General features: G+C 45.5%; 1 protein-coding gene across 8 annotated transcripts in view; it reads right to left on the bottom strand.

The window, feature by feature from the left end:
• The window catches only part of LOC144950078 (high-affinity choline transporter 1-like), a 140885-nt gene that overhangs the window by 83995 nt on the left and 29439 nt on the right, over positions 1–27451 (bottom strand). The window contains exons 1-4 of one of the 8 annotated variants that reach the window (XM_078880088.1): positions 14472–14491; positions 6733–6769; positions 2531–2665; positions 1981–2076 (exon numbers count right to left, since the gene is read on the bottom strand). The exons of 2 other annotated variants lie outside the window; for them this stretch is intronic. The gene's annotated coding sequence lies outside the window, so the exon portion shown is untranslated. Of the gene's footprint in view, positions 1–1980; positions 2077–2530; positions 2785–3028; positions 3211–3467; positions 3598–6732; positions 6770–12870; positions 13549–14471; positions 14513–16661; positions 16898–27451 lie in introns of those variants that run through there. 5 more of the 8 variants (XM_078880087.1, XM_078880090.1, XM_078880089.1 and 2 more) reach the window with 5 other exon arrangements.

Raw genomic sequence — 27451 nt, 5'->3', positions numbered from 1 at the left:
CTTGATCGCTGTATCTTACTTGATCGCTGTATCTTACTTGATCGCTGTATCTTACTTGATCGCTGTATCTTACTTGATCGCTGTATCTTACTTGATCGCTGTATCTTACTTGATTGCTGTATCTTACTTGATCGCTGTATCTTACTAGATCGCTGTATCTTACTTGATCGCTGTATCTTACTTGATCGCTGTATCTTACTTGATCGCTGTATCTTACTTGATCGCTGTATCTTACTTGATCGCTGTATCTTACTTGATCGCTGTATCTTACTTGATCGCTGTATCTTACTTGATCGCTGTATCTTACTTGATCGCTGTATCTTACTTGATCGCTGTATCTTACTTGATCGCTGTATCTTACTAGATCGCTGTATCTTACTAGATCGCTGTATCTTACTTGATCGCTGTATCTTACTTGATCGCTGTATCTTACTTGATCGCTGTATCTTACTTGATCGCTGTATCTTACTAGATCGCTGTATCTTACTTGATCGCTGTATCTTACTTGATCGCTGTATCTTACTTGATCGCTGTATCTTACTAGATCGCTGTATCTTACTAGATCGCTGTATCTTACTTGATCGCTGTATCTTACTTGATCGCTGTATCTTACTAGATTGCTGTATCTTACTTGATCGCTGTATCTTACTAGATCGCTGTATCTTACTTGATCGCTGTATCTTACTTGATCGCTGTATCTTACTTGATTGCTGTATCTTACTTGATCGCTGTATCTTACTTGATCGCTGTATCTTACTAGATCGCTGTATCTTACTAGATCGCTGTATCTTACTTGATCGCTGTATCTTACTTGATCGCTGTATCTTACTAGATCGCTGTATCTTACTTGATCGCTGTATCTTACTAGATCGCTGTATCTTACTTGATCGCTGTATCTTACTTGATCGCTGTATCTTACTTGATCGCTGTATCTTACTTGATCGCTGTATCTTACTAGATCGCTGTATCTTACTTGATCGCTGTATCTTACTTGATCGCTGTATCTTACTTGATCGCTGTATCTTACTAGATCGCTGTATCTTACTAGATCGCTGTATCTTACTTGATCGCTGTATCTTACTAGATCGCTGTATCTTACTAGATTGCTGTATCTTACTTGATCGCTGTATCTTACTTGATCGCTGTATCTTACTTGATCGCTGTATCTTACTTGATCGCTGTATCTTACTTGATCGCTGTATCTTACTAGATCGTTGTATCTTACTTGATCGCTGTATCTTACTTGATCGCTGTATCTTACTTGATCGCTGTATCTTACTAGATCGCTGTATCTTACTTGATCGCTGTATCTTACTTGATCGCTGTATCTTACTTGATCGCTGTATCTTACTTGATCGCTGTATCTTACTTGATCGCTGTATCTTACTAGATCGCTGTATCTTACTTGATCGCTGTATCTTACTTGATCGCTGTATCTTACTTGATCGCTGTATCTTACTTGATTTTATTTTACTTTTATTAATTTTATTTTTTTATCTACGTGACTTTACCGAAAAAACCTAAGAATATGAATATCCCCCCACACACCCCGTTCATTGTTTTATTCGAAAGCAATTCCACGCCCTGGTGTTGGCCTGTGCCTTGCCCCGGAGTGGAGGACTGTCCAACCCTCGTGACGACTGGTGCCAGAACCGGTCCACCGAACCGCCTGGTATTTCACAGAGGTACCGGTCCATCTACCGGCAGAGGATTGTCAGCTTTTTTTTTTACGGCGCGCCTTGTGAGATTCCGCGTGGGAGAATTACGGCTCCACCAAATGGGGGCTTTTGGCTCGAAGGCGTCATGAACGTCTGTCCCGCCAGGCGCCCCCGGCGCAAGCTTAGTTGGGTGTCTCCGCCGTGGTATGTTGGTAGAAAATAGTGGCAGCTGAAAGGACAACCAGTTCATCGCAGAATCACGCCAAAGCCAAAGAGCCCACGTGTAGCCTGCACAGGCTGTTGGGGCAAGTGCTTTGAGTACCGCGCTATAGTGAAGGCCGGAACGATTCACCACGCCCGCCCGCCTTTGTCTCTCCAATGGTGATGTTAAGGGCCGTCCATAAATGACGTCACGCACCTAGGGGGGAGGGGGGGGGGTCAGACATTTGTAACGATGTGTGACGAGGGGGTGGGGGTTTGAGAAATGTGACGTCACATCAAAATGCGCAACTTTAAATTAATATAGACAAGACGTTCTACTTAATTAAATAGACTTTTTAATAAATATTTTCTCACGTTAAATACGCACTACAATGACAATAGTTTAAAGCGATTTGAAGCATGTTTTATTTTGGGGGGGGGGTGGAGGCAGAGCTTTGTGATGTCATATTTGAGGGGGGTCTGACTTTTTGTGACGCCGTGTGACAAGGGGGGGGGGTCAAAAATCGTCCAAAATCGCGTGACGTCATTTATGGACGGCCCCATAGCACAGCGCGCTGACTGCTACAATACCCCACATACACGTACACAAGTACACAAATATAAAGATCCCCCTTATAGCATTAACAGACTGTTGGGGCAAGTGCTGTTACCTGTTAGCGTGCACCTGTGAAGGCCGGCACAGCACACGAGGGGGTGGGTGGCCAGCACCACGCCCGGCCGCCTTTGTCTCCCCAGTGGCGATGTTTAGACACTGCCACCAGGTACTCACTTGAGGCTGAGTCGACCTACGGGAGGCCCAGTACCGGTTCAGACAATCGTCACTGGTGGTGTTGGCCGTGAGCGGTAATCGAGCACGGGTCGCCGGGTTCATAGCGCGGCGCGCTTACCGCTTCACTACCGCCCCCTACACACACACACATGCACACACACACACATGTACACACACACACTTACACACACACAACAACAACCACCATTCGCCACTAAGTGGCGGTGACGTCACCTCGACGCTTGTGCCAGGCCATGTGCACTTTGAGGCCACGTGAAGTGTCGAACGCCCGCTGGCAGGAGGTCACGGGGCAGACCCAGCAGGTGCCACGGGTCGACTGACTGAGATGACTGGCTGATGCACCACCTGTGCCTCTTACTGTGCCAACTTGCTGTGCTTTAGCCACCCGGCGCTCCGTTCGTTGTTGTGAGCGTCGCTCCTCCGCCCTCCGTTGTTGTTGGAGGGCGACTGCCTCCAACTGGCCAGTAGCGGCCTTCACGAGCCTCCTCCACAGAGGCCGATCTTGACACCGCTGGTACCAATCATCGACAAGTCCACTCAGCTCCACATCCTCCTGTACCACATCACGCCATCTCTTCTCTAGCCGGTGCCGCGCCCGTTTAGCCCCCTTTTATTTATATATATTTGTATTTGTACCTATCTACATGACTTTACCGAAAGACCCAAAGAATAGCGGTAATATTGTATCACTGTGGCTGTACTCTGCTGAAAGTGATTTTGGGCTTAACACTTCTCAACGAGTGGCTATTGCCTCCGAGATTATGCAGAACAGCGGCGTGGAGTGCCACCTATTCTACCTTTTAAGGCGACAGCGGTAGTGGTGGTGATGTTCTTCTTCTCAAGGCCGCAATTATCATATATAAACAATTAACTGGTGTGGTGTGTGAACATTGCCACTGGGGAGACAAAGGCGGCCGGCGTGGTGAATCCAAGTCCCAAGCGAAGCCGGGTAGTCAAGCTAGTTATAATATATCAAATATTAAAATATGCTCAAAATGTCCCCTTCCCCAATATATTGCTTTAAAAAATATTTCTGTTTATATGATTGTGGTTATTGGTGTACGTTATAAATCCCTAATCTTTGCCATTATATACAATGAAACAAGAAAAGGTAAAAAAGAAAATCAGAGCAATGTAATACAGTACACTATTAGACATTATTGTTAAAAATAAATAAAAAGTCAATCCTATGTGTTAATGAATTTTTTTTATATTTTAGGCAGGACATGGCAGGAAATTAGTTTTCAAATTTAGATTTTTTTCTGGAAGATTTGGTCCCCCCCAATGTTGACTCCATGGCTACTGCTGTTTCTTTTTAAAATCCTTTATATTAAGTTCGCTTGCTTGCTTAGGACCGTGCAAATCTTTCGGTCGTTTTTTAACCCACTTCCCGTGATCCAATCGAGCTGACATTTTGCACACAGACTCGTTGTGCGTGACAATTAATGTTCGCGAAAATTTTGTTCCAAAATTTTACACTTTTTAGGACAAAAATATAATATTGAATTACCAATTGCTTAATGGTGCAATGCAATCATCTGACCCATAGGTGGCAGCCATCTCAAGCCAGAGGACGAGAGGACTCTAGCCGCCACGCATATAAAGGATTTATAGTGAAAAACTTTGTTTTTACGGGTTATACTTATCTCCTTCCTTCGTACGCCCGCTGATGCAGGTGCACAGCAAAGACTGCGATTTCACGTTCAGGTGGTGGAGCCCAGGTAAGCGCGTCAGGAGTCGCGGAGTAGTGTATCGTCATCGTCGTCGTGATGTCTCCACATTCGTATTGGTGGATCGGGGCATTGCGTCGTTCCACGTTGTATGGTCTCTGTTCTGGACGACCACGACGACTGCCGGGGAGTTTTTAATTTTCCATTTGTGCACCAGGTATCCGCATCTGCCACAGTTTGTGCGGATGAAGTTTAGGGTGGACCATGACCTTCGTTGAAGGTAAAACCGCGGGGATCTTCAGCGTTGGATCTTTGCACAGTTTTATTGTGGAATTTGGTGTTTCCCAAAGAAAAGTTTCATTTATTATTATTATTTATTAATTTGGTATAGCCCTGTGAGCCGGCTCTTGAATCGGGTGTAACCGCAACAAGCAAAAAACAAAAACATGAACAAGAAAACGTCTTAAAGTGAATATGTGACTATGTGCACACAGAAAATCCAAGAAAAGACAGCAACATATTGCAGAAAAGGCACCGTACACCAACACTGTGTGCAAAAATCCCAGTGGGATGCAAGTCAAACAACAACAACAACCACAAGACAACTTAGATTAAAGCCATCATTCTCACTCCGTACTACAACAAACAGACATGGCCAAACCAAAGAAACTTTTCAAAATCACCAAAATAAAGCCATAAGCAATGTAACAGTGATCATAGGAACCGTGACCGAAATTTCACAATAAACGACGCAAACAACATGTACCACCAAACCCTGTAGACTTACACGCGCCTGCCAATTTCCATTTCAAGTACATTGCTACTATTTTTTTTTATTTTACAAGGTAAGTTCCACTCAGCTGTACAGCTCTTTTGCAGAAGCGACCTGGTCGCAAATGATAGCTCAACAAAGTGGCTTACCACGTGGATATTAATAGCAGCCAAATACTCCAAACGCGTGCTTTTAAATGTGGACGGGAAAACCGAAAGATTTCGGACAAAAATCAACACGACCACTGGGAGAACGTGCGAATTCCAAATATACAGCAGAGGCGTCAGGGTCGGAATCGAAACCGTGACCTCCTGTATACCAGGCGAGGTAGTTATCATCTCGCCAGCAATGTATATATGTTGAACTTCTGGAAAGCGCCAACATAATCAACGCACATATTTCTGTTTAACCCGAACAAATTGCGGTGTGAAAAAAAAAAATCCCGTATATATTTTATTGCATTAAATATTTTGACGAAATTATTTGCTAATTAGTGACGGCCGCGACAAAACGAGAGAAGGGCCATAATTACCGAAACATCCCGAATGTGGTTGTCGCGTCGTTAAAATCGCACCAGGCACTCTGCCTCGCACCTGGTGTGTGGAATAACACGGCGGTGGTGACTCACGGAAATCATCATCGTTTTTTTGCCAGCATATTGGCGCGTAATGCCTTCGCCCCGTGCAGGAAACGGCTAATTCGTAATCACCGTAACATATTATCTGAGCATGATTTCAGCGGGGGAAGTTTTTTTTTTGTGTCTCGGTAATATATAAATTGTTTCTAACTGCCGTCTTACATTTACGGTTAATTGCCTTGTCGGCAGTCAAGGCAACGTTTTCACTTGAGTGGCGTTGAAAAAAGAATATTCCTTTGGTTTTATCACAATTTGGAGCAGTAATAAGTATAGCATTCATATTCTTTGAGTCTTTCGGTAAAGCCACGTAGATAGAGAAATAAAAAAAATTAAAAAATAATAATAACAATATCACGACGTTTCGATCGCAACACACGCAATCGTCATCAGGTGAAAACTATAGCGGGAGAGCTGCTAAGGCAGGAAGTTATAAAGATTTGAGATGGGTGTAGCCCAAGGGTCAGTGGGCGGGGCTAGAGATGAAATTTGCATGTCAATGTAAGATCGGGTTAATCTTGACAAACGAAGCTGTGGGGGTGGCCATTGTATTGTGAGAGATTAGCATGTCAATGTAAGAGATTTGATTGTAAATGTAAGCTCGGAGAGAGCTCGGCAAGAGCCATCGCCACATGGAGGTGGAAAAGGATGGCAAGCCGCCATTTACGAACACAGCTAACGGTGGCTGTGTGAGTGAATGTAACTCAGAGAGTCGAAAATAACTGCTCACATAGGGAGGTAGCTAGGGAACAACACAGCCAGTTATGACCTAAGATGGTTAATAACGTCCTCCCAATGATTGCTCAGTTTGTACCCATCTTCTCGGTTGAAATTGTGTCTGTGTTTATATATCTGGATGGCTTCATGAACGAATCTTTGCTGATAGCCAGTGGGTTTGCAGAGTATCTTCGTCTTGGCAAAATCAATTTCGTGTGAGCCCACAGCGTTAAAATAATGATCAGCCACGGCTGAGTTATTGGTCCTACCGTGTTTCAGATCTGCCTTGTGTTTGCGAACACGGTCCTTTCCAAGAAGAAGCCAGATCCATACGTTAAACAGTTAGTCTCTCATGAAGCAGTGGGTTGACAAAGAAGAGCTGTACACAAACGCAAACTTAAAGTAATAACACATAAAATGGAATTTCACGTTAAGTTTAAATTTAAATTAATTATTATATCGCTCACTCGACATTAATAAGGGCGTCTCACGACCGCTTTATGTATGCTATTTAATATTTCATCAATGTCTGAATACTGTACATAAAACATGATACGTTAAGGTTCGAGTACTGCATCAGTTCACCCTTGGCAATTTAATTTACCATTTTTGAAAGCGCACGAAGTAAGTCAGACTGATGGCCACACATCTTGCACTCATGTATTTGCACCCATTGGGCTTCCCCGAAATAGTTTGAATTGATTTAATTTGTTACACGGATTATCCCGTTGCGCAAGATTCCTGGATAATTGACACGGGAGATCCGTGAGGCTGCGTTAGCGCAGCAGCAACACAAACAACAACAACAACAGACAAAACATCAACATTGCAGAGAACGAGTATTATAAATCTACATTTTTATTTTAGCAGGTAAGGCCCACTGAGCTATATAGCTTTTTTTCAGAAGCAACCTGGCTATTACAAATGATACAGCTCAACGCAGCGCAAATACTCGAAACGCGTGAAACCACAAACTCCAAATATACAGCAGCAGCAGGCGTCAGGGTCGGGATCGAACCACCGACCTCCTGTATACCAGGCGAGGAAGTTAACATCACAGCACCGTGGCGCCCATTCAATGAATAAAGTGTTCGTGTCGAATTGCATTACGCATCAATTCCGAAGCTTGGGAAAGGCAGTCGCCTCCGTCGTGTCTCCTGTCCAACCTCTCACGGTCTTTCTCCCCAATATTCTGCAAAGGCCACCGCTTCTGGTATTGGCATTGCCCAATCTTGAGGAGTGGCATCGTGGGCGCTGTAGGGCACCCCAGGAGATGGTTTATTTACGAGGTGGTTTAGCTGCTGCAGCTCCTTACTATTAAAATTCCTTCCCTCTATTACTGCTAACCCTACTCGCTCCCTTTGATGCTGCTAATCCTGCATATTGCATAATGCATGGGCGTAATATGACTTTGAACCCCCCCCACCTCCTACGCATTCCACAAGTAGTGACTAATCCCATATCTGCATTTCCCATAAAAATGCAGAATTCCTCTTGATATGCAAATAGTTTTGTCAAGGCGCTCTTCCCCCTCCAACCCAGCTTAAATGTACGCTGCCAAGCCTGGTGGTGCCCATTCAGACGCTGTTTTTCCGACAGACCTGTTCTTCACCTGAGGACGGCTGCTTGCGTTGTGGCCGAAACGTCGTGAGAATTGTATTTTATTATGTTTTTCTTTTTATTATTTTATTATTTCCCTTCTACGTGACTTTACCGAAAGAACCAAGAAGATGGTCCGCGTGGTTTGCTTCTCCCTACAAGCACACATCGTTCGGTCGTGCAGTAGCAGCCCCCCTCCCCTCACCATGATTTCACGAGAGAGTTGCTTCTGCCGAGACTCACTCTCTCTTCAGTCTTGTTGAGGCTCCATTATGCGGTGAGACATTTCGGAATTGGAGCCGGATGCGAGCTCCTCACGGGGGGGGGGGGGGGGTGTGGGTGGGGTGATTCCTCGTTTTTTGTTGTGAAAGGCAGTAGAAAACAACAGTAGTCTGGGCTCCTTCCATGGAGGGAGGAATAGAAAAACACGTAGCACCTATCTCTCTTTCATGTGAGACATTTCGGAATTGGAGCCGGATGCGAGCTCCTCACGGGGGGGGTGTGGGCGGGGTGATTCCTCGTTTTTTGTTGTGAAAGGCAGTAGAAAACAACAGTAGTCTGGGCTCCTTCCATGGAGGGAGGCACAGAAAAACACGTAGCACCTATCTCTCTCTCTCGGCTGAAGCCCTCTCATCGTGACCAGCAGGAGGCTTCAACATTCATTGGAATTGCAAACGGTGAAAACCCCCAACCATGATAATTGTTATTTTACCCTTCTATCTGGCAACAAAACTGACACCTTTTTTTACAAGGAGTCATGTCTACATAGACCACAATACCTGCAGTCATAATGAAAACAAAAAACACAACTCTGATAATGTCATCTGATCCAACCCATGTGAGACTAGGCTCTAAGGAAAGCTGTCTCGGGTGTGGACCAATCAACTTCAAGGACAGTGCATACATTATCAGAGTTATGTTTTTTGTTTGTATTATGACTGCAGGTATTGTGGTCTATGTAAACATGACTCCTTGTAAAAAAAGGTGTCAGTTTTGTTGCCAGATAGAAGGGTAAAAAAACAATTATCATATTTTTACTGGCAAATGAGGTTCCAATGGTGTAAACCCCCAACCATCCCAGCGTCTCGCTCCAGGGGAGCCTTCACAGGAACGAGCCAGACGCATCACGTGGGACGCACGTGGAGGAGCTCCCCACCCCCCCCATCCCCCGATCTCGAGTTACGCGACTAATCAAATGTTCCACTTTCACGCAACGTGCATTTGAACGGTGAAAAATAAAATTTTCAGCTACGGAAATTTACATTGATGTGTATATATACATACAAAATGGGCTAAAATAACGAGTCTTTTGGCCAGAGTTTGTGGCACTCGTCAGGGATAATTGTCTCCGGTTGCTTCCCGGTCACACGCTGGTACCTTCTGAATAAAGATTCGCTCGTTTCGTGCGCCTCTGCTGGGTGCCGGCTTTGCCGCTCTCTTCCCATTGCGGTGCCCAGGGGAATTCCTTTACATCGCAAAAGCAGAGAGAAAGAAAGAAACCAGAACAGATTTGCTCCGATGAACAAAAAACTTTTCTTGTTTGAATAAAAAAAATGGATGTAAAAGAAGCTTGGTTTGGCGTCACTAACAGGGGCGGTGTGTGTGCACCTAGCCTGGTACAAGCGCTGCGGCACCACGGGGTGACCAGCCCCTCCCCACCCAGCCCCACCCCTCCCACCCCCCACCCAGCCCCTCCCAACCCTCCCCACCCAGCCCCTCCCCACCCTCCCCACCTAGCCTCCCCTCCCCACCCAGCCCTACCCAGGCCCTCCCCACCCTCCCCACCCAGCCCCTCCCTCCCCACCCAGCCCCTCCCTGCACGACGGACAGACGGACACAATAATCCCCTGTGGGCTGGTGTAACCAGGAGGTTCCTACCATTAATATTTCATCAATGTCTGAATACTGTAGATAAAACTATGATACGTTCAGGTTCGAGTACCGCAGCAGTTCACCCTTGGCGGCTTTTACAATGTCCTTTCCGTTTCATTTCCAACGATGCCAAAGCCTCTACAAATTTAGACAATGACAATATACATTTTTTTTACGATTTGGACTTCCATGTAACACATAAATTCCTACATTTTTAAAGATTCATTATTTTGGTAATTGGATTGTTTGCGTTCATATTTTATCGTGTACACTGCTCTTCCTGTCCACTCTTTGCCTGTCCCTCCACTGCAGGCCAAAGCTAAATATAAATATATCTGAGCATCAGCCGGTCAATCCTGAATTGATCCACTCGCGTCGCTCCTGCCATCATTACAGTTCCCATGAGCTTCACTCATTGATTCCTCCGCCTGTAACAATTTCGTTATTTTAGTACCTTTGCTATTTGCGCGCGCCATAGTCTACTGTAGTTTCACAGTGGCGGTCCGGTGCAGCAATGCGTTCTCGCAGTTGAGTCATTTGCAGGATTTTATTTGGGGGGGGGGGGGGGGGGTGGATTTTGGAAAAATTCGGACCACGCCGCTCGCACGCGATGGCCTACTCGTTGTGAATGATGTCAGGGGATCTTTAACATTCGCCGTGAGAGAGAAAGATGTAGAGAGAAAAAAAACTGAAGGCTCGTATTTGTCATGGTTAATACACAACGCAGCAATAACCAGGGCGGCCCGCCGGATTCGAACCACGAACATCTGCAAACTTTCCGCTGCATTCCTCGCTCCGCTCCTCCACATTGGGGGCATTCCCTCCCATGAACTCATTTCTGCCATGTTCTTGCAATTCAATAAAAACCTAATTCAATAGCATGCATTACCTCTTATCTGTTACAGCTTCTACCCAGCCCTGTTCGTTGCAGGTCGCTTAAGGCGGGGGGGGGGGGGCGATTTGGGTCATTGGGCCTGCGAGTAGCAACCGTGGCTCTAAAATTTAAGAAAAAGATGATTGGCCATTGTTGACATGTGACCCGCTGACTGAGACAGGGGTGAAAAAAGAACCATTCCATTTCCCTGCCCCACCCCCCTCCATGTAAAAATAAATTGGCACATCAATCACGGGAGAGACATTTTTTTTGTTTCACTCAGAAGCCTCCATTTGTGAAACCTCAGGTGAGAAACCGCGTCACGCGTAGACATTTTTTTTACTGCCACGTGCACTAACTTCACACAACGTCAGAGCCAGGCCAGAGCCATTGAAGGGAGTCTTGGCGGCAGCTCTGGGGAATACGGCTAATTCCGCGGGCGTGTCCGAGTTTGGCGCCACGGTGTTAACTACCTCGCCTGGTATGCAGGAGGTCGTGGGTTCGATCCCGACCCTGACGCCTGCTGCTGTGTATTTGGAGTTTGCGCATCTCTCTCTCTCTCATCATCATCACGGTGGCTAGGAGATGTTAACTACCTCGCCTGGTATACAGGAGGTCGTGGGTTCGATCCCGACCCTGACGCCTGCTGCTGTATATTTGGAGTTTGCGTGTCTCTCTCTCTCATCATCATCACGGTGGCTAGGAGATGTGAACTACCTCGCCTGGTATACAGGAGGTCGTGGGTTCGATCCTGACCCTGACGCCTGCTGCTGTGTATTTGGAGTTTGCGCATCTCTCTCTCTCTCATCATCATCACGGTGGCTAGGCGATGTTAACTACCTCGCCTGGTATACAGGAGGTCGTGGGTTCGATCCCGACCCTAACGCCTGCTGCTGTATATTTGGAGTTTGCGAATCTCTCTCTCTCTGTGGTCGTGTGGATTTTTCTCCGGGTCCTCCGGGTTGTCCCTCCACATTTATAAACGCGCGTTTAGAGTTTTTGTCTGCTATGAATGTCAACATGACAAGCCACTTCGTTGAGCTATCTTTTGTGGCCAGGTCGCTTCTGAAAAAGAGCTACATAGCTCACTTGGCCTGTTCTACGGATGCTGCTGCGTTGCCTAAACGTTATAGGTGGAATCCATTCGTGAAGATTGTGAAGCCCAAAATCACTTTCAACAGAGTATATCCACAATGAACACAATAAGCGCGTGCATTCTTCAGCAGGCTTGGGGTAATATTGAAAAGTTAATCTTGTTTCATTTGATTAGATACATTACATTTTGACGCATCGGTCCAGGTTGTGGCATTGCATGGGTTAACATGGGTCCTGGTTAGGGTTACCACCTGTCCAGGTTTTTCCAGGATCATCCGCATTTTTGAGATAGATGTCCTTGTGCATGCCTGTCATCCAACACTGCGGAGGCAGAGAGGGTTGGTGGATCACGCACGCAGATGTTGTGAAACTCCCGTCCCGTGGGAGTCGAGGAGGCGGTACGGCAAAATGGGGGACTCCAGCGGTGCCGTTCGTATTGGGATCGAGCGTTGCACCCTCGCACACGTTGGGTATTTTTTGTTGTTTCACTCCAGCTGCTCCGATTCCCCTCCCCTCCCCCCCACATTTAGAAACTCGTGAAATGGCTGAAAATATATATTCTTGGTTCTTTCGGTAAAGTCACGTAGAAGGGAAATAATAAAATAATACAAATATAAAACAAAACAAAAAAAATTCTCACGACGTTTCGACTGCAATACAAAAACCGCCACATTTTTCAAAATTTCTTGCTGTGGATTTCACACCTGATGATGATTGCTTGTGTTGCAGTCGAAACGTCATGATAATTTTTTTTATTAATATTTTATTTTTTCCCTTCTACGTGACTTTACCGAAAGAACCAAGAATATGAATCCCTGCAGTCACGAATTCAAAAGGCTGAAAATATGTTGAACACAATCTTAATTTTGTTGAACACAAAATTTGTTGAACACAAAATTAAGATTGAACACAGTATAGAGGTCCACAGAGCTTGGGCAATTGTTGTTGGTTAGCCCCGGCTCCTCACCGCGTGGCTGCTGCTGCTGTTGCTCTCCACTCGTCCGTAGTTCCTCCTCCTGGTGCCTTCGAGTCGTCCTCTCTCTCGGCGACGCAGCGTCACAAGTGTAGTGACGACTCGACACACTTGTCTTGAGATAGCCCTTAATTGAAGACACGTTCACTTGACACCAGGCGGAGACCCCCACCGCAACAGCCCTGAGTCTCCCGCGCATCTCCCCCTTATAGACCAACATGAGGCCACGCCCCCCTTCTCGATCATTCTGGCTGACACTGGACGCTCGCTCCACCGGCAGACTCCACCGTCCTCTTCCGTCACCTGACCACGCTCCCTTCTGGAACATTCCCGTAGCCACCAGTCCCTTCGCACTCACAGCTGACTCCCCTGTCATTACCTCCCACAGCCACCAGTCCCTTCACATTCACAGCTGACTCCCCTGTCATTACCTCCCACAGCCACCAGTCCCTTCACATTCACAGCTGACTCCCCTGTCATTACCTCCCACAGCCACCAGTCCCTTCACACTCACAACTGACTCCCCTGGCAAAACGTCGTACTCGGATTGTAAATGTTGTGGCTTGGCTCTCCAACACACCGGCGTGCTGTACTAGTATATTACACTATACACTACACTATACACTACTATACCACTACACTACTATACACTACACTATACACTACACTATACTCTACACTACTATACACTACTATACACTACACTATACACTAGTGCTGTACTAGTAACGAATTAGCACGTTCTGTTTACGTGACGAACTATACTAATTGGCCGTGTCAGGTGATGGCGGGTTTAACGACACATTTATATACGTATGCGATTTAATCCCCCCCCCCCAAAAAACCCCTGTATTATGGACGATACTAACACATTGGAGGAGTGCAAAGTGTAGGAAAGGTGAACAAAAAAAATCGCTAATTGTTGCGTTGGGGCTTCTGCTGTTGAGTGAGCTCGCCTCTAGATGGTGTGAACGTCTGACTTGAGCCTCCACACGGATGAGAACTGCTGTCTGACCGCCCCCCTCCCCCCCTGCCCCTTACAATCTGTTCAAATGTGATGTGAAACTTTTGATCATTTCCCATGTAGCGAGCGATAATTACATTTGAATGTGCACTTTTATTGAGGGACTGCGTGTTGTCTCGGTGTGGTCCGGGACTGTTTGTTCTGCTGTTGTTTTACTGCCTCGTCCAAGCTTAGGAACTGCTGTACTTTTACAATTTGTTCTTACATGTACTTTCTCTTTTAATTTAAGGGTCGCCACTGCGGTGAGATGTCATCTTCCTCGCCTGCTATGATGGAGGTTGGGTGTTTGATCCCAACCCTGACGATGCCTGCTGCTGTATATTTGGAGTTTGCGTGTCTCTCTCTCTCCGTGGTCGCGTGGATTTTTTTTTTCTCCGGGTCCTCCGGTTTTTCCCTCCACATTTCGAACCCAACGTGCGTTTAGAGTATTTGACTGATATTAATATCCACGTGATAAGCCACTTCGTTGAGTTATCATTTGTGGCCAGGTTGATTCCGACAAAGCAGATACTAGCTGAGCGGGTCTTAACTGGTAAAATAAAAAAAATGTGTGTGCGTGTGATTGTCTTACCTTGCTTATACTGTCTTTCCGACAGACCTGTTCTTCACCTGAGGACGGCTGCTTGCGTTGTGGCCGAAGCGTCGTGAGAATTATTTTATGTTTTATTTTTATAACCTTAATCTTGGTTCTTTCGGTAAAGTCACGTAGAAGGGAAATAATAAAAGAATAAAAATTAAACAATAAAATTCTCACGACGTTTCGATTGCAACACAAACAAAACAACATGGTGTATTCCGCAAATATGCCCGACTGTGAGGGCGGGCACAAGCCGGCGTTAGTGGGTTAAACGTTGAGTTTTATAAGGGCACCACAGGGTGACCAGCCCCTCCCCACTCATCCCCACCCCTCCCACTTCCCACTCAGCCCCACCCTCCCCACCCAGCCCCTCCCCTCCCCACCCAGCCCCTCCCCACCCTCCCCACCCAGCCCCACCCTCCCCACCTAGCCCCTCCCCACCCTCCCCTCCCCACCCATCCCCTCCCTTCCCACCCAGCCCCTCCCTGCACGACGGACACAATAATCCCCTGTGGGCTGGTGTAACCAGGAGGTTCCTTCCAGCACAATGTAAGCATTGTCTTTGAAGTGAATTGGCCTACAGACAGTCATACTTTTATACTGGCAAAAAAGGTCCCAAAATATCTGTTAAAATGTATTTTCACCTCCCAGGAAAACATGTGAACCGAGACACGGGGGCGATCCATTCATAGACACCCCACGCGAGTGATAGGAAGACACGTCCAGCGTAGAGAACACAACATTTAAAAATATATATATCAGAACCTCTACACACTGTCCCCACGAATCTCGTTTGCACGATATCTCAACAACTGTGCTTCCGTGAGATATGGAGCCATCCAATGCTCTCCACAATATTCAATCAGCTGTTGTTAAGTAAGAGGGCGTGTCCCATAAGCCCCCGTAAACATAACGGCGTATCTCCAGCCGAATGTCACGGATGAGACGCGCCTCTGCAGAGCAATCCAAAGCGTGTCTGGAGGCTTAATCGCGCGAAAAACAAAATCGCATTGTAACATTTTGACACGCGAACCAGGGACATTTGACAAAAAGTTAATTTAGCTTCATCGCCATCAGCTTTTGTGCAATGGATAAACAACCGCAGGGGTAGATGGCAAAATAAATTATCATTTGTTCTGTTTTAAATTACCAAAATACATTACTGCAAGGACATTAAAGTTTAAAATGTTTAATGTAGTTTTGACTTCGGTGATGTGTTTTTTTCTATCGCTCCCATAATCACTTGCAAAGAGATTTACTGCAGCCTTTAGAGTTTTCCACGCAGCTGCAGATTAAAATTATTTTATCTCCCTGCCAATGTACTCTCCCTTTGCTTATTTTATAGCCAACTAGCTCTGGGCAGTAACATAAACAACATCCCACTTAGAATTGTAGCAATCGTGGCGAAGCACAATTGATTTATTTATTTCCATAACACAACCCTTTTAAGATAAAACATTGTACGTAAATATGGGGAAGACTCTTTTTTTCATTAAACAAGTGGGCACATCATTGGAACCTCATTTGCCTGTAAAAATATGATAATTGGTTTTTTACCCTTCTATCTGGCAACAAAACTGACACCTTTTTACAAGGAGTCATGTTTACATAGACCACAATACCTGCGGTCATAATGCAAACAAAAAACACAACTCTGACAGTGCACACATGATCAGAGTTGTGTTTTTTGTTTGCATTATGACTGCAGGTATTGTGGTCTATGCAAACATGACTCCTTGTAAAAAGGTGTCAGTTTTGTTGCCAGATAGAAGGGTAAAAAACCAATTATCAAGTTGGCACATATCGGCTGCTCGCAGCATAACCCGCTGAGGAGTACTGCGTTGTTTAATGGACCGTGGGCTCATCTATTTCGGGTGATTACTTTTGACAATTCAGAGCCTAAACTCCCTTAATGTGTTTGGAGTCTCTTTTGAGCACGCCATGTGAATTCGCAATGCCACTGAGAAAGGGCACCACTAAAGTTGTGCTCATCCATAATCGAGGTTTTTGGGTTAGATCGCGTAAAAATAAAAATGTGTCGTTGAAACCCGCCACCACCCGACAGTTCTGCTGCCGTTCACCGTTGCAGGCAAGTCTGGGTGGCAATAGTCTCACGGGGGAGCTGCGGGTCTCCTGTCGCACCGCGGGCGTGCCGAATAATCATCATCATCATCATTCACTGACCTCGTCAAGGAGCTATACACCATCATCACGCCAACTCCGGGCATCCTCGCAGCAACAGCAGCAACAGCGGCAGCGGCGGCAGCGGCAGCGGCGGCGGCGGCGGCGGCTTCTGGCTCAGCCATCGAACAAAGACGGTGGCGGTCACCGCATCGCGCGGCGCTTTCAAATGCGCGTCTGCGGCCGTCTGGAAAGCTCTCTTCCTTCCGATATTAAATTTTTTTTAAAGCCGAAAGCTGTGCACTTTTAAATGGTCTAGATTCACAAACTCATTTCTTTAGAGATGTTTTTTGTGTGTGTAGTCAGTTGTCTTTCTCCCGCACCTCCGATTAGCACGGTCGGCTACGTACGGTGCAAAAGAAGTTCAACATATATACGTACATACTATTTTTAACATACGTACATTTAAAAATGTGCGTATGTGTAAAGACTGTGTCAGTAAGTCTCGAGGTGAAGACGGAGTGTCAGCGAGGCTGAATGCAAAGACAAGGAGCCAGCAAGTCTGGAGGGTCTTGGTTGGGAAATTTCCCTGGAGAATCCACGAGGATAAAAGCAAGGGCAGGAAGGGATGTTCGGGGCTGTTGAGAGGGACTCGGGCCATCGTCACTGTCTTCAAGTCACCGCGGTCTGCTCGGTCACACGATCTCCACGTCGGCATTATCTCACGACGACGGGGTCCTAAGCTACGTTACGTGAAATAAAAGAAACCTCTAAAGTTCGAGTCCGGAGTCATTACCTATGTAAGAAATTACATTAAGAAACGCGCAACTCTTATAACCTGAAAAAGAGACAGCTGGGGAAATTATTGTTTTATTTTTTTATTATTTTATTATTTCCCTTCTACGTAATTTTACGGAAGGAACCAAGAAAATGAATCCCTGCAGTCACGAAAGCTTTAAATCAAAATCTTATAACCTGGTTTATCACGAGCGCGCAGCAGTAATGCAATTTGTGACGCGCACCATCAATTATTTGTCACAGATACAGACGAATCGAGTGTCACTCGAGGCCCGGGTGACAGACGCGTGAAAGTCGTGTGTCGATTGAACGCAGAGGAGGATGGTAACAAAAGGCCGCTCAGAGGTGGGGCGCCACGGTGCCGAGGAGATGTGAACTCCCTCGCCTGGTATACAGGAAGTCGTGGGCTCGTTCCCGACCCTGACCAATGCCTGTTGTATATTTGAAATTTGCGTGCGTGTGTGTGTGTCGGTTAGCGCGCTGCGCTATGAACCTGCCGACCCGGGTTCGATTCCCGCTCACGGCCAACACCAGTGACGATTATCTGAACCGGTCCTGGGCCTCCCCTAGGTCGACTCAGCCTTAAATGAGTACCTAGTGCGGTGTGTAAACATCGCCACTGGGGAGACAAAGGCGTCTCGGGCGTGGTGCTGGCCACCCACCCCCTCGTGGACCGTTCCGGCTTTCACAGGTGCGCGCTAACAGCACTTGCCCCTACAACCTGTTAAGGCTATACGGGGGATCTTTGTCTTTATCTTTGTCTCTCTCTCTCTCTCTCTCCCCATGGAAGCGTGGATTTTTCTCCGGATTCTCCGGATTTTCTCCTCCAAATTCAGAAACAACGTCACGCGTTTGCAGAATTTGGCTGCTATACATTTACACGTGATAAGCCACTTCGTTGAACTGTCAATTTGACCAGGTCGCTTCTGCACAAGAGCTATATATCTTTTTGGTTCTTTCGGTAAAGTCACGTAAAAGAGAAGTAATAAAAAAAATAAAAATAAAACATAATAAAATAATTCTCACGACGTTTCGGCCACAACGCAAGCAGCCCTCCTCAGGTGAAGAGGACGGCTGCTTGCGTTGTGGCCGAAACGTCGTGAGAATTATTTTATTATGTTTTATTTTTATTATTTCATTATTTCCCTTCTACGTGACTTTACCGAAAGAACCAAGAAGATGAATCCCTGCAGTCACGAAAGCTTTCAATCGGAAAGAGCTATATTGCTCAGTGGGCCTTACCTGGTAAAACACAAAAATATGTTTTGGTGTGATTTGTTTACCTTTATTACACTTTGTATTGTTCGTTGTTGTAACTGTTCTGACCCGCCCCTAATGAATGGCCATCTGTGAAACAGAGATTCATAGCTTATCGTATTCCTCCAGTATGAATAATAAAACACAACAAATACAGTGGCCGTGGGCGGGTGTGGGCGGGGGTGGACAAACGTGGAAATCTCCCACCAAGCCTCACAACAGAAGGCCCCACAGCAATCCTGCTTCTTGTTGCTAACCCAATCTCTCTCCGCCAACCTGACAAGCTGCAACATCCCGCAGAGATTCTCGCTCGCGTATGAGATTCTCAGTAAGCCGGACAGCGGCGCCCAAGCTGTTGGATGTGCGTAGAGAAAAGGCAATTATCCTGCCCCTCGAGAAGTAGCACTTGAGCTTGGTGAAAACCATTACCACGAATTCGCTCGATCCAGACCTCGCTTGATTTTCACCTTCCGCTTGACCGTTACAACAATGCTACGGGTTGTTCTGTTTTATGTTTTTTTCTTTCTTTTTAAACCCCACCGCCTCCCATCCAACCCCCCAGCTGTCGTCCAACGGGTTCGAATTGACGTCGGTCAATCGGCAGGTCGCTTTGTCTCCCCGATGCTGATTTTTTTAAAGACACACCGCACCAGGTATTCATTTGAGGCTGAGTCGACCTAGGGGAGGAGGCCCAGGACCGGTTAGGATCACCGTCACTGGTTTTGCTGGCTGTGAGCACGAATCGACCCCGTCTATCCCGGGTTCGTAGCGCAGCGCGCTAACCGCTACACTACCGCTCCCTACGTACACACACAAAGACAAAGACCCCACGTATAGCCTTAACAGACTGTTGGGGCAAGTGTTTTATCAGCGAGCACCTCTGAAGGCCTACGTACACACACACGCTGGATATGAGTGTTGAAACTGAGCGGTACACGAGGGGGGGGGGGGGGGCGGAGCGACTGGGGACATGGTGGGGGGGGGGGGGGCAAAGGTGCAGCCCTGCAACTGCTTGCTGCGATTGGGCCTCGAGTCACAGGGTATTTGGGCTACTCTTCCAATCTGACCGCACGGCTTGTGCTTAACCTCATCAGCTTAAACCAAGTTAAAGTTCAAGTTCATTTATTAGGTATAGCCCTGTGAGCCATTCGGCTCTTGAATCAGGTGCAACCGCAACAAACAGAAAACAAAAACATGAACAAGAAAACATCTTAAAGTGAATATGTGACTAAGTGCAAACAGAAAATCCAAGAAAAGACAGCAAAATATTGCAGAAAAAGCACCGTACACCAACACTGTGTGCAAAAATCCCAGTGGGATGCAAGTCAAACAACAACAACAACCACAAGACAACTTAGATTAAGGCCATCAGTCTAACTCTGTACTACAACAAACAGACATGGCCAAACCAAAAAACTTTTCGAAAATCACCAATTAAAGCCATAAAATCAATGAAACAGTGATCATAGGAACTGTGACCGAATTTTCACAATAAACGACGTGAACAACACGTACCACCAAACTCATGCAGCCATAGCTGGCTGCATGAGTCACTCCACAACGAAAAGGGACATTCAATGCAATGTATGCTCTAACATTGTGCACGGTCCTGTTGTCGATTCACTGCTGGACGATGGATTCCCCACGACTTGCGGGCCATGGGAGATCATTATTTCATTATTGGACCATGGGAGATCATTATTGGACCATGCGTCAACGCTCTGGTCAAGGTGAAGGAGCCGCACGGCAGCATCGAAGTACAGCACAACGGCGGATGTTTTTGTTGCTCCCCGCTGCGCCGCCTTTGTCGCTGACAGCGTGGTCTCGTGGCAGCCCACGTGGTTAGCAGCGCCGGAGTAAGCGAGTGCGGGGCCTGTAGCATGATGTTATGAAGGGGCCCTAAATAAATAAATAAGCTCTTATATGAACACACACATTTTTAACTTGCATAGTAAAGTAATTGTATATTTTCACTTGCTATACAGCCGGATTGTATGACAAATCGCTAACCTTAAACACCCAGTCGTTCATAAAAGGTAAAGGCGGTATAGTACTATAGTAATAGAGCAAGTGCAGAATCACTGAAGCGGAATTGAGAGCTTGAAATAATTTAGCGCGGGGCCCTTGAAAGTGCGGGGCACGTGTAGCTGCTGCACGTGTAGCTGCTGCACGTGTAGCTGCTGCACGTGTAGCTGCTGCACGTGTAGCTGCTGCACGTGTAGCTGCTGCACGTGTAATAATAGGTTTTTACCCTTTCAACTGGTACAAAAACTGACACCTTTATACAAGGCATCATGTTTGTAATAACCCCAACACAAGCAGTCAAAATGCAAACAAAAAGAAACAACTCCGATGATGATAATGATATGCACTGTCCTTGAAGTTGATTGGTCCACACCCGAGGCAGCTTTTCTTAGAGCCTAGTCTCCATTGGTGTTGGACCAGATGACGCCAAAAGGCGCACAACTCAAAGACAGCGCACTATCAGAGTATTGAGAGCTCGGGGTAAGCATTTACACTATGAGACATCTCCTTTACCAGTGGCAAAATATTGTAATAGGGTTTTACCCTTTCAACTGGTATATTTTGCCACTGGTAAAGGAGGTCTCATAGCTACTACATATTTAGCTACTTGTACTGCTGGGATCATTCGGCATGGTGGTTAGTCGTCCGTGTAAGTGTGGCACTTATCCAGGCTCCGGCTATGATTGGCTTCTGAGAGAAATCCGATGAATGCCGGGTGAATTTGATCAGAGGCCGGTTGTTACGCCGCGTGTGAAGGTGAGTTGGGATTGGAAAACGTTTGCTCAAACTTTCACCTCTCACCACCGTTGCTGGAAATCAAAACGCATTGAACGCGATAAAGTGTGAGTTGATGACCTCTGCACGACATCACTTTTGACTTACTGTGAAAATGAATGTAGCCATTTAAAACAAAACAAAAAACTCCGTGAATTATAAATGTGCCCCTTGTAATCATGCCACCTTTATGTTATTTGATCGCCCCATGGTGTGTCAACTTCAAAACATACTCTGTATAGAAGCCGATTTCAAAAGGAGTTACAACGCCTTATATCATTCTGCGCTTTGATTTTTTCCCTCTCTCTCTAACCTTCATTTAGCGTTTCAGAGGCACGCGCTGAGCAAAAGCAAAAAATATATTGAATACCATTTGAGAACTTGCGATATATAAACGTTTCATATTCTTAGGTTTTTTTCGGTAAAGTCACGTAGGTAAAACATCAAAATTAATAAAAAATAAAATAAAATAAAAATCACGACGTTTCGGAGGCAACACAAGTCTCCGTCATCAGGTTTTGGATTCAAAAAAGAGAGAATGTTTTTTTTATGGACGGTTTAAAAACTTTTAAAAAATGCAAGTATCTTCTTGGTTCTTTCGGTAAAGTCACGTAGAATGGAAATAATAAAATAATAAAAATAAAACATAATACAATAATTCTCACGACGTTTCGGCCACAACGCAAGCAGCCGTCCTCAGGTGAAGAACAGGTCTGTTGGAAAGACGCTGTGTTCATTCAGACGCTTTAAATCGAAATAAAATGCAAGTGCTTTTGTCTCAATTTGTGGCTGGCCATAGCACAGACTGCAACTGTGATTCATAACGCAGCCGAATTTATATTTCACGTGAATTCTGCCACGGCGTGGTGGGTCACGTTCTGCGCGTTGTGCACCTCCGCAAACGACAGCCCGAATTCAATTCCCGGCCCGTGGCTAAGAGCAGCCGCGGGTGATTCTCTAAACCGGGTGCAATCTCTCCCCACCCCACCCCACCACCTCCTCCTCCACCAACCTGCACCGACCAGCGTGGTGAGGTATGGCGAAACCATCCCCTTCAGCCAGCAGTGAATTGACACTACAAGAAAAATATCAAGATAAACGAAACTAAATATTTTTTCGATTTAAAGCTTTCGTGACTGCAGGGATTCATCTTCTTGGTTCTTTCGGTAAAGTCACGTAGAAGGGAAATAATAAAATAATAAAAATAAAACACAATAAAACAATTCTCACGACGTTTCGGCCACAACGCAAAGAGGACGGCTGCCTGCGTTGTGGCTGAAACGTCGTGTAAATTATTTTATTGTTTTATTTTTATTATTTTATTATTTCCCTTCTACGTGACTTTACCGAAAGAACCAAGAAGATAGATATTTTTTATTTCACCGGGTAAAGCCTCCCCGAGCTCTTCGTTATTTTTTTCAGAAGCGGCTCTGGCCAGCAGTGACAAAGTCAACGAAGTGGCCGATCGTGTCGACATTTATAGCGGCCAAAGTCTCCAAACTAAACGTCGCAGCTCTTGGTGACGCGATAATGTTGTACGGTAGTGCCCTGCGCACGCGCGCTAGAGGGAAGGGCCCTGATAATTCATCGCTTGTTGAGCGCGTGCCGAGAACGCGTTAAATAAATCATTGCAGTTAAATTGCAAATGCCGACCAGGAATACGGGAGGGAGGGGGCAGAATATACAAATGGTGTAATCAAAATGTTCTAATGCATGAAGTATACATTTTGTATTATAAATTCCTAATCAGGCAGCCTACGGGGCTTTAACGAATGGCTACGAATGGAATTGTAGTGAGGACAAGGCGATTTGACTTTGGCCGTAATTGTCATCGGAGGGCTTCAGTCAGCAAAAATAAATATCAAGATAAACCAAACTATGTTTTTGGTTCTTTCGGTAAAGTCACGTAGAATAGTAAAAATAGAACCAAGAAGATGAATCCCTGCAGTCACGAAAGCTTTAAATCGAAATTAAACCAAACTATGTTTTTCTTTTACCAGGTAAGGCTCCACTGAGCTGTGTTGTAGCTCTTTTCAGATGCCACCTGGCCACAAATGATATATCAACAAAGTGGCCAATTATCATCGTGTGGAAATTTCGAGCAGCCAATTACTCTGAACGCGTGATGTTGATTCTAAATGTGGAGGGGAAAACCGGAGGACCCGGAGAAAAATCTACACGACCACGGGAAGAGAGAGAGAGAGACACGACACGCAAACTCCAAATATACAGCAGGCGTCAAGAATCAGGATCGAACCCATGACCTCTTGCATACCAGGCGAGGTAGTTAACATCTCGTAGCCACCGTGGCCAAAGACGTTGATGCCTTACAAGATGTGTGGTGGTTGGTGGCCAGGAAATATACCCAACAGGTGCAGCCACTCCCCCCCCCCCACACACAAGAGCCCCATCAACAAAACAACTCGACAATATTCATCAAGACGTAAGAGACGACGTTTCAGGTATTCGGACCTTTTTCATGGCCACGCGATTAAGGCCGCAGTGTAATTGATGGGTGTGGTGACGAGTTGTTTGTTATTTGTGCTCGCGCGCTACTGCCAACGCAGTGCCACCAATAATCGAGAAGTCTACGAGATGTATGTGTTTGTTTGACAACGCCACGGGTGCACATTGCTTGAAGTGCAACACCGCACACCTGGTCAAAGTGAATTAGTTGATTTGGATGGCCTCGGTGAGAATGCTGCATTTTTAAAGAGCAGCATTCTAGAGCGATGACCCGGGCAGCACTTGGCAGTCAAATAAACAAACAACCTCCCTCTTGGTGGAGAGAGAGAGAGAGGTAGAGAAAGTGAAGGGGAAAGTGGGTCGGAGTGGTTGGGGATTTGGGAAAATTGAAAAGGGGTGGGGGGAATTCTCAGTCTCAATGGTAAACAGGTGTGAGCTATTGTTAGTTGTAGGATTATTGACGTTGTAGTGAATGAATTACAATTCCGGAAGCGGCTTGATTTGTATTCGCCGCGGCGTTCACCTCCGATTTCCACGGTCGGCGACGTACGGTGCGAAAAAGGTTCAACATAGTCACGTGCATAGCACGGGTGTGCTAACCGCTGCGCCACCGCTCCACCCCTGTGTTTATTTATATACTTCACTGAGTCGGACAATAAATGAAACGTGACCTCTCTAGAAATAAACAACAACAGCAACACCCTGCGATATATTATTTATTGCAACCAATCGCAGTCGTTCACGCAGGGTGCTCAATCTATAGATATTCGTACAGATAGACGCGTCTTCACGTCTCCCGTGCAGCTCACGAGACACTTGTTAACTCTTGCAGAACCCTCCTCCTCCTATTCTTAGGTTTTTAAGGTAAAGTCACGTAGGTAAAAAAAATTAAATTTAAATTAATAAAAGTAAAAAAAATCACGACGTTTCGGAGGCAACACAAGCTTCCGTCTTCAGGTGGAACCGTCACAGCACAATTGCTGTGTCAAGTAAGAGAAATTCCAAGAAACCCGTCCTTCTTCTTGGTTCTTTGGTAAAGTCACGTAGAAGGGAAATAATAAAATAATAAAACATAAAAAAAATTATTCTCACGACGTTTCGGGGAGACAGCGTCTGAATTCAGACGCTGTCTCCCCGACAGACCTGGTCTTCACCTGATGACGGCTGCTTGCGTTGTGGCCGAAACGTCGTGAGAATTATTTTATTGTTTTATTTTTATTATTTTATTATTTCCCTTCTACGTGACTTTACCGAAAGAACCAAGAAGATGAATCCCTGCAGTCACGAAAGCTTTAAATCGAAATTAAAAACCGTCCTTGTATATATACTGGTTGAGGGTGGGAGGAGCCAAGGCAGGCCTCTGGATCGGAGTTTTGTATTATTATCATTGTGAGGTTGGTGCGGCTGAAGCCGCTGCTAGGAATGAGCCTTTGTTGTGTAGACTGGTTGAACTGGGAGGTTCCAAGAGTTGTTAAGGCGCGGCTGATGTAAAGGTGCAGCTGCTGTGAATGGGACTGAGCCTTTGTTATGTAGATGAAGCAGTACTTTGCTATGTTGCTGGGACAAAAATATTAGATTTAATTACCAATTGCTTAATGGTGCAATGAACTCATCTGACCCATAGGTGGCAGCCATCTCAAGCCAGAGGACGAGAGGACTCTAGCCGCCACGCATATAAAGGATTTATAGTGAAACACTTTGTTTTTACGGGTTATACTTGTATCTCCTACTCCGCGGTGAGACGTTGGAGCCCTCCGCGTTCGCAAGATCCAATCGGCTATCGAGAAGAAGGCGAGAGTCATTCGAAAGCCAACGGGTTTATCATGAAATTGAATCGCCCTTCACGACAGCTTCCGAACGGCGACACGCGTGCCGAAGCAATCGATTCAAATTAATCTGAATTTAATTAATCAAGCTGCCGACACCTTCTGATTCCATCACACTCTGGAATGGACGCAATTCTGTTCCTTGGTTGCCTCTCCACATCATGATTATAGACCGTCGGCCACTGTCCCAGGAGGCCTGTAAACCCATTAGACATTGAAAATAAACAATCCTCGGACCTCATAACTCTTGCTGTACGTGCGCGCGTCTCACGGCTGTAATTGTTGCAATGGGTTCAATAAAAATAGCACTGGTCAACACATTTTTTTTCTGGCCTGGACTTTTGCAGCTGTTTTAGACTAATTTCAGGGTGCTGATTCCAAATATGATCTCAGATTTTCTCTATCACATCTAATTTTTATGCTATCGGCATACCCCATTTTCATTGATTTTACCCGAAATTAACTCTGTCATTTATGATTGCAAGTTGTTGCGAGTCAGTGACTGCTTTAGTGTTAAAATATGGTGCTGTATTTTTAGTATGGTGTGTTTATAATATCATTATATGTAGATATCCACATTTATTTAATATTTTTCTTCTGCAGTTTTTATTAAAAATGCAATATTTGATATCTCAAAAACCTGATGTGATAGACAAAAACTGATGCCAGATTTGGAATCAGCACCCCAACATTACCTTAAAACCGTTGGAATACCTTGTCAGAAAAAAGTGTGTTGACCAGTGTAATATTCGTCATTTTTTTTTATCTCGTAAATAAACGTGAATTCCTGCTCGAGTGAGCATTTGAGGCTGGGGTGCTCGTCACCTGTTGATGGCCCTAAGCCAGTGGGGAAAGTCGACATTCGTATGGCAGAGGCAAGTCCATCTTTCGGAAAGAAAAATAAATCACTGTTAAAATTCCCCACAGCATGGTAGCTATTTTATCGATCGCAGAGGGAGGGATGATAGGTTGAGAAGAGACAAGAACGGACCCACGGAGTAACCGCAGATTGGTGTGGGCTATGATGGATGATGTGGACCTGCGGATAAAGGGATTGACGGATGTTCAGGGTGCGGAGGATGAGGATAAGTTTTACTCGACGTATCTCAAAAACATGATAACAGAGTGTATAACGCCACCGGTATATTGCTTAAAAAAATAAAGCTATTTGATCCATTTTAAACGCCCTCATCGGCCGAATTAGAAAATAACCCCATAATTCACGACTAATAACATAATCTCGTCGGCCTTTTGTATAAAATACCCACAAAGAAGTGATTTATTTTTATTATCCAACATCTGGCCACAAAAGCGTTAAGCATCAAAGGGGATTCTTTCTGTATGGAAATCTAGTAACCTAATGAGCAGTCGCCTGAAGTGAATTACTTAAGATTTATCCCGAAAATAATCGCTGCATTTTCTCCCCCACCCCACCCCAAGTTATTTCCTAACGTCATTCAAGCGACGGTCATTTGTCACCAAAGAACCGTGCTTGGTTCACTGCTGGATGCAACAAATACATCCGAGAGGCGATTTCATCTCACCAACTCCCTCCTCTGAGGCGGTCCACGCTTTCACGACGACGGGGTCGTATATGGGACCCGTCGTAAACAGCATCCCGATTCATCTTCTTGGTTCTTTCGGTAAAGTCACGTAGAAGGGAAATAATAAAATAATAAAAATAAAACATAATAAAATAAAATTCTC

Source organism: Lampetra fluviatilis, chromosome 56 (assembly GCF_964198595.1).
Source record: "Lampetra fluviatilis chromosome 56, kcLamFluv1.1, whole genome shotgun sequence".
Taxonomy (NCBI): Eukaryota; Metazoa; Chordata; class Hyperoartia; order Petromyzontiformes; family Petromyzontidae; genus Lampetra; species Lampetra fluviatilis.
This window is presented reverse-complemented; position numbering and strand designations above follow the sequence as displayed.